This window comes from Thermobia domestica, chromosome 3 (assembly GCF_964235325.1).
Source record: "Thermobia domestica chromosome 3, izTheDome1.hap1.1, whole genome shotgun sequence".
In the NCBI taxonomy this organism is placed as follows: Eukaryota; Metazoa; Arthropoda; class Insecta; order Zygentoma; family Lepismatidae; genus Thermobia; species Thermobia domestica.
This window is the reverse complement of record NC_137456.1, coordinates 256,853,288-256,861,852: the sequence shown is the minus strand read 5'-3', so window position 1 is coordinate 256,861,852 and position 8,565 is coordinate 256,853,288. Positions and strand designations below refer to the sequence as shown.

The 8,565-nt window shown below is 33.3% G+C and overlaps 1 non-coding gene across 1 annotated transcript; it reads left to right on the top strand.

The window, feature by feature from the left end:
- Nucleotides 1–4,316: 4,316 nt before the first annotated feature.
- On the top strand, nucleotides 4,317–4,388 carry TRNAR-CCG (transfer RNA arginine (anticodon CCG)). The gene has a single exon. It is a non-coding gene; the product is annotated as a tRNA-Arg (tRNA).
- The last annotated feature ends 4,177 nt before the right edge of the window (nucleotides 4,389–8,565 follow it).

Sequence of the window (8,565 nt, the reverse complement as noted above, 5' to 3'; positions counted from 1 at the left end):
AGGAGTTGTATAGCTATATTCAATTTAGAAAATCGTTCATCGTACACTAATATCACAGGAACACAAACGGTGACGGCAAAAGCAGAAAAAATCTATTCATTTACCATCTTAGTGGGACATTTGGCCAGTCTCTCAATGTTCGGTGGTACACTTTCTGCACTGGATGTTCTAACGCGGAGGACATTTTCAAGACGGACATCAGTTATACAAGAAAATAAACTTTCAGCTCTGTTTAACACATTACGTAAGAAATGCATCTTCAATAACGGATCACGCGGTCCGGATTAAAGGCCCAAGTGGAACAAAGCGGCCGAGGGCACATGATTGCTATAGAGTAAATATGGTAAGAAATAGTAAGAAGCACTTTCCTGTAATCAATTAAACGTCTCAAGAATATACTTAATCTTCATCCTTAACTTCCTACTAAGATCGAAAATGATAAAAACCCATCACAACTTCCGGTTTCAATATTGATAAACATGGAGCGAAACGATAAAAGATAACGAAAAGTTTTTTTTTTTTTTTTTGGAACTAAGAACAAGTTTCATTTTGTCTCTTAAGCCTCTATTCAAATCGAAAGTGGCAGAAATTAAACACTTCCTGCTTTAACGTTGATCGCTAAACAGTAAAAACGGTAATACATTGCCTGAAGTTTTATTTTATTTATTTATTTATTTTTGCAATCAATTTAACGTTTAAAAATATAGTCTATCCTTACTCTAACCTCTTTTAGTGAAATCGAAAATGATATAAATCTACTTGCACTTCCGATTTCTATATTAATTGAAACATATGGCATAATACAAACTAAACTCCTTCACTTAGCGTAAACGTGGCACTGCTACCTTTTACAATATACACACCAACACTGATTAAGATAACATGGATACACCTTAATAAGGTTCTACAATCTATGTAGAGGGTTTGTTCGGAAAGTTGTAGAAGTGATTTCTTTTCTTTTTCTTTTTTTAAAGGCGCAATTTTGACACGTCGACTTAATTTTGAAAATATGTCCCTTCTGGATCAACACAGCGTTTCCAGCGACTCTGCCAACCACTGAAGGCTTCCTGAAACGCAGAAACTGGAATGCTCTTCAGCTCCTTTTGTTACGGCCTCTTGAATGACCTGGACCGAGCCGTGCTGCTATCCTTTCATGACCCTTTTCAGTCGAAGGAAGTGGAAGAACTCTCCAGGAGCGACATCTGACCTGTAGGGTGACTGGGAAAGCTGTATGATTCCATGTTTCGTCAGAAAAGCCATGACAACAAAGGCTGTGTATCTTGGCGCATTGTCGTGATGAAGTTTTCATGATCCAGTGATTGTTGGACGGACGTGGCCGACTCGTTTTCTGAGTCTTCCAAGTACTTCCACGTAGAATGCACCATTCACAGTCTGACGTAAAACTTCATCGCTTAACGTTGCTCTAACAAACGATTCATTGTGGAGATCACAAGGCACCTTGAAAGGGGTTCACCTTAAAGTCGATCTACTCTCCGTGAAGGCTTAAAGAAAACTGGCGACTGGTGCGCTGGTAGCTAAGAACCCCATCCCCAACCAGTGCAGCAACATCCCCCTCACCACGTTTTGGAGGGAAAATATCAGTCCTTCCACTTCCCGGACAAACCCTGTATCTCATTGTAATCAATCATCATAAATGTAATCTTATATATATATACGATATATATATATATATATATATATATATATATATATATATATATATATATATATATATATATATCAGACATTCAAGAAAATATCTTCTTTGACAAATGTAACATGAATGTAGTGCACAACAGATTTTTTTTTTTTAAATAAAGGAATACAGAGTTACTAGGTTCCTAGAGTTACTGAGAGGGCAAAGTGTTTTCTGGAGCAGCAAATTGTAACTAAAGAACAATGTGTACAGAGAATAACAAAGTACTACAAAAGAAATTTATTGGTTGGTTGGGTGGAAGAGTATACATCTTTTAGAATCACTCGCACAGGGAGAAAAATGAACAAATACTAAGAAAGTAAACATTTTACAGAAGTGAGCATAACAGAGAAGGGCGCCCAGTGGAATAAATGCACAAAAGTGTAAGAAGAACAATAGACAACATATTGCAGAAAATTACCGAGAAATTAAGTAACCTTTGTGAAATCCAGCTCTAAATAATTACTCCTTTTTAAAATTAGTTTTTAACGTAAAATATAAAAGGAAATAAATAAAATAGAAAAAATAAAATTACAATTTTCCAATTTAATGTGTGGGTCTCTATCTACAAAGCTTATTTACTGAAGCAAAAATAACTAGTAGCTATTATTTTACATAAGTTGTATTTGTTTCTGAGAATGTCCGTCCCACGATAATTTATATATGAAAATATTATTTAATTTTAATGATATTTAAACATTCTGACCAGAACAAAATGAATTATATTAATAACTATACTTTTTTGTTACAGTTTAAAGGACCTAACGTCCTCTTCATCAGACATTTAGAAAAGACAGATGCCAGCAAATCTTACATCTTCCTCAGCCATTAGTTAGCATAGTCATTTATATATTTTAATTTTTGTTTTTATTACTTTAAAATACATACTTTACATTCTTACTTTAAAATAAAATACTTTAAAATACTTAAACGAACGAATAAGGAAAATCCAAATTTTATGATAAATTTAAAATTTTTACATTGTACTTGTCCATTATTGGCTTCAATATTATTTAAAAATGTAAAAAAAAATCTACTCTCACTTGTTGTGAATGTTAACCTAAGGAAAAGTGTATATTCAATATTCAACACAAATTTCATACATTGTTAAATACATTGTTAATACATGTTAATTGTCAATGCAAGTTCATAATTATATTGATCTTTATATAAAATAATATAACAAAAATTTGTTATTATTCTGTTTCAAATGTTATTATGATTATCCAGAACCATGGAGTATGTTTACAATTGTAATGAAAAATTTCCTTTGGTTTATTTCAGATTTGCTCAAACACTCAAATTGCTTTGAGTTACAATCATTCCTGAATTCATGTTGGAAATATGCTCATATTGATACTGGCATAATAAAAAAACGATCTACACCATTGCTCGCCAAACAGTCGATCGCGAGATACTAGTAGCTAGCGGGAACATTTTCGGTACATCGCGTTAACGCTCCGGTTGGTTAACATTGATTCTTTCCAAGGATGTTATAAATAGAGGATCTGCATATATGTATCTTCACCCTATTAAATCGATAAAGCCAAAAAACAGCCGAGCATCGACACGTCTGATTGGTTATTCTCGTTTCTGCCATCGTCTGATTGCCTACTTTAGTTTCCGGCATGGTTGTTGGCTCTAAACATTGCAATCCTATTGAGCGGAGTGAGCAGAGTAGGTGTGGCGAAACTGTGACGTATGGCTTCAAGATTTTATAAGATCCTTGATTCCTTCACTGAGCTGACGCTAACGACAGGGGGCGCTGACAACAACTGCTTGTTTCTCCCGCGTAACTGCAATTGTCAACCTCACCTAACAGTAGATTGTATACGCGTGGGATTGGGTACGTTGTTTTTCGTGTATATAGGCTATTAGACATTTGCTAACTTCGATAGTTTGATTTCCTATTTACTACAAACGTAAGTTTAAAGGCAATAAACAAATGTAAGCCTTTTTTAAAAAGAAAAGTTGATAGTTCTTTTGGTTGGTAGCTCACAGTAGGATTTAAAAACGGTACGAAAGCTCAAAAGCTTCATAAGTTTGCAACCACTGATCTACAGCAACTTCTGTAAACATTAGATTTTAATAAATATAGAGTTTCCGTATTGCCCAATTTCAGCGGGTATCACCCGATTTTCAGGTCCTATATTAGTCCCCGTCTTAATCATCTCTTAATCACAAAAAAACCACCTGCTTTTTTGGATTGGAGAAAAATCTAAGACGACTTAATTGATAAAGTATTATTAATTATATTCAACGTAAATCGCTACATCTCTGTGTCAATCTCAAGCGCGATTCCGGGATTGCGTTAAATTTGGACTCGCACTCAGGCTCACGCTGGGAGCTTTTTGCCCAATGCGCGTGCGCAGAGTCGTTTGCTACTAAGAGATTTGCTTCAATGCACAATGGTTTTCTTTGTGTAGTTCATGTGTTTTTAATGGAATGTATTGGAGGTTCTATACGAATGAATATTCGTTTGTGGAGAGAAAACGTATGAAAAATATCTATGAAATATCCTTTTTTTTTTTAAAAAAAACTTACCTTACAGGTATCCTTACAATTGCAGATATTTTCTAATACTTATCTTACAATTCGAGACTCACATTTGTTGAATGGGGGCGCGGTGGCTCAGTGGTAGAGCGTTCGCCTCCGGTGCTTGAGGTCCCTGGTTCGATTCCAGCTCGCGCCGTGTGGGCTTTGTGGTGGACAAACACCGTGCTCGTGGGTTTTCTCGGGGTTCTCCCATTTTCTCCCACTTTCTTCATTCCACCGTTTCACTCATCTCTCATCATCACCGTCTCCTTTAGCCTAACCGGCATAACCGTGGGACGTAAAACTTAAAGATTTCATTTAATTTCATTTCACATTTGTTGAGCTTAATAAAACATTAAAAGCAAAAATTGAATTTGCTTTACTTTAGTTTCGTTAGAAAAGTAGATTGGAAGTGTCATTTAAGAAAGAAATCACTAAAAAAAAAAAAAAAAAAAATGGTACGAAGGATCCCAGGTCGGTATTTGTAATACAGAAGTTCACATCAGTACTTACGGTTTAGAATCCCCCGCTTTCCTAATTTTAAAATATGGCAACCAGATAAATATGACACATGATTTCCTTAAAATTTCGTTGCGGTAAAATCGGTCAAGAATAACAAGATGAATTATTCTGTCTTGAGTTATGATACCAATGCAAACAGTCATATACAGGGTGCTTGGATAAATTGACAGTTGTTCGGCGAAGAACAACAGGGAATGTCTATAGAAAAGAAAATTTATTATAAATGTCTATATAAAAGAAAACATGAAAAAATTACATAAAGATGATAATTAAAGAGAAATCATTCAGAAAAGCAACTCTTAGTATCGACAATTGTATCGAGGTGGCTTCTGAATCTAGCACATTACGAACGAATCGATCCTTTTCCTGTAACTAGCTTTGATGGTTCACGTGTATACCCGTAGGAGAAAACAGAGAGGCTAAGAGCTTCCATTAGAGGAATGTTTGTAGTATGGGTTATTATATATTGTAGTGTTGTGTGTTTCATTTACATAGGTACGTATATTAATTAACGAGAATACAGATATGAAATGTTAGTTATATTTCATTTCAGAATTGCAGTGATTCAGTTGAAAATTAATAGGTATGATTTCCCCCTCCCTGTCCATGACGCATGAGAAAATGTTAGAGAAATAAAACTTTAAAATTACAATTCAGAATTCCATTTCCGAGTTGTTTGCTACAGCAGCCAAGTGATTTATATTAATTAACATTTGTATTATGCACATACTTTGAGGAAATACAAATTTTAATCATAAATGAATGTCCATTTTGTAAAAGCTGTGTTGCACAATAGGAAGAACTATTTAAACATTTTTCATTCTGTCAATGAAAACAAAATAACATTGGTGAATTTATTTCCGCTTTGTTAATGAAGAATCAGTGGGTTTTTACAGAAGAGACTATACAGTATATAAAATGTTTGAATTGTACAGTGAAATATGTTTATTCCACTTATATTAAAGTATTGATGAAATCTTTTTAGAACTCAATCGATAATGGAATATATATATATATATATATATATATATATATATATATATATATATATATATATATATATATATATATATATATATATATATATATATATTTGAAGGTGCAACTTCGGTTAGGTGCAGGAGGAGATATATAAAATTGATCGAATATGACCGATATTAGTGCCGAATTCATAGTTTTCGGGTTCGCTGAGATAAGCAATGACACTTTCAATGCCCATGATAGTAATATTTAATTTTTATTTATATACAGTGTTCGAAGTCGGAAAAAACAGAGGTGGTGTTTTTTATTACGATTTTGACTTGATATACCGACTACCTAAATGTTGAAATGCAGTGAGGGTATGTTGCCTAAAATGTTCCATTTCTATTCACATAATGACTGAAAACCACTGGAGAGCTTCTCTGTAGTAACGCGGGGGAAGGTGCATGGAGAGACTTTGATCCCCTCCATCTTTCTGAAACAAAATATCCCCTTATTATACACGAAATTGCTCAAAAACCGAATGACCATATTAATATCTTCCTGCGAGAAAACTCCCGACCCCACATTCGACTATGGGGTATTTTAAACACCCAAAAGATCCGCTCCCACAGCAGGCAACTCCTAAATCTGCCCATGCTCAAAACACGGCATTTAAATGCATTAAGAAAAGAAGACACACACATATACAGATACATAACAAAGAAGCAATTCAATATGGCACATCAAAATATAAACTAGGTGAACTTCTTTGCAGACACCTTATTTTAAAAACAATGTAAGGTAAGGGAAGGAAAAAGGTAAGAAAAATGCCGGTGTTGTCGGCTTTTCTACATAAGAAATAAAACCTTTTACGTGCAAAGCTGTTCGTCAATTACTGTGTATAAAAATGGATGTATTAAAGATATTTAGCATCTACTTTCCAGTGACGGTATGTTTTAATCATTGGAAAAACAGAAGGGGTATCCCTTCATCACTGAAAAGCCAGAGGTGGTATGGCAAAGCACTGCATACCGTCTCACTTCGACCACTATTTATATAGATTACACATTATTTTCTGATCTTTCACTATATTTTCTTTGTTTCTGTCGATTTGAGAGTGTTTCAGTAATAGCAAAAAGTGACTAACTAAAAGAAAACATTACTATTTTCTTATTTTAACCTCCGAAGAGGGCGATTAAACGCTAGTAAATAAATAAATAATGAACTTTGTTTTAGAGACAAACAGCTTTCAGTCAAAAAATATAGTACTTTGTATGTTTTGAGGATACAATTATAGAAAAACATTATAGAGAAATTAAAAACTGAAGGAACTAACTTTACACCTAACAAAGAATAAAGTACAATATGTAAAATTAGCTATTTGTCACGTTATTGAAAGGTTTAGATTAAATCGGTTAAAGATGAACAGAGAATTAATGAAGAAAATTTAACTTACATTTAGCACAACGTTTTAGCCATCACACTAAAATAATCGGTCAAATCTCATAAAATTATCCGTACTTAAAGTGCACCTACTTCAAGCATTATTATTATTATTATTATTATTATTATTATTATTATTATTATTATTATTACTATTATTATTATTATCATTATTTACATTACAAATATAATGCTAATGTGTGTTTCTAATTTATTCATGCAATGTTGTCTTCCCACCCAAGGTAAGTTTACGACGTTGTTGGGTATTTAGTGAAATCTCTAAATTTTATATTTCACTGAGTATCGAAGCAGACATACATCTAATCAACATGTCTTCATTTTACCTGTTTGAATAATTGATTGACCTTTCATATTCCCTTACATTTTTTTCACTTTTTCGAATCCTACCATTCAGTATATTTCTGCTGTTACGAATACCTCTAGAGAATACTAAAGGCAATCATAATATCCTCTGTAATATCCAGAGCAGTACTATTTGTGACATCGTCTATTTATGCTGTTAGGTACAAATCTAAAGAGGTCTAATTATCTGGATGTTTGGAATGTGGTTATAATTTGTATTGTTATTATCATACTATTGGATCTTTTTAGACTGTAATAGAAATTCGTTCGTCCATCCCTCAGTTATTCCATATGATAGTTTTGGTTTGAAACAAAATATTTGCTATATAATTTTCGCGATAAACAGATAGAGCGTTTATTTTGTCTCAGTTTGTTAATGCAGTTCATCCACTCAAATCTTCACGGGCAATGGTGACTTTAAAGTAGCCATCCATACCATATTCTACATATAGAAGTACTTGACGAAGTTAAATGATGATTTTTTTTTTTAGATTTGCATATCCATAAGGTCTTCATTACCCTTTCCTACTACCGATTGAACATCCAGTTTAATTTGGATAAATAACTGTTGCAACATTTTCATCACATTCTGATTTATATTACAACCTCCGCAATTCGCACTATTTGTTTTTGTTTGTTGTAAACTATAGTCTTATTTTACAGTATTATCTTTCAAATTTTCAGTTATCCTTCCCACCGGTATTGGTACAATTACGTCAATTCTAGACGGTTACCTCCGTATAATCATTCAAGTTTGTTGTTCAATTGTGAGACAACAATTAATACTTTTTTTCTTAGCTCATTTCAATATATCTGTTATCTGTTGAAATTTATTGGTAATGTGACTACTGATTACAATTATCATATATGATGATACTCACCTTCAGAATTATCAACATAACGTGAACAATTTTACTTGTCTCGTCAGTATTGCGTTTGGATACTCTCTAACATCTCTGTGGTATTGCTACAGTATGCATGTATTTGAACCTGTTTGATTCCCATACGTTTCTTCTTCAGAAGTCTGTTGAAATTCCAAATAT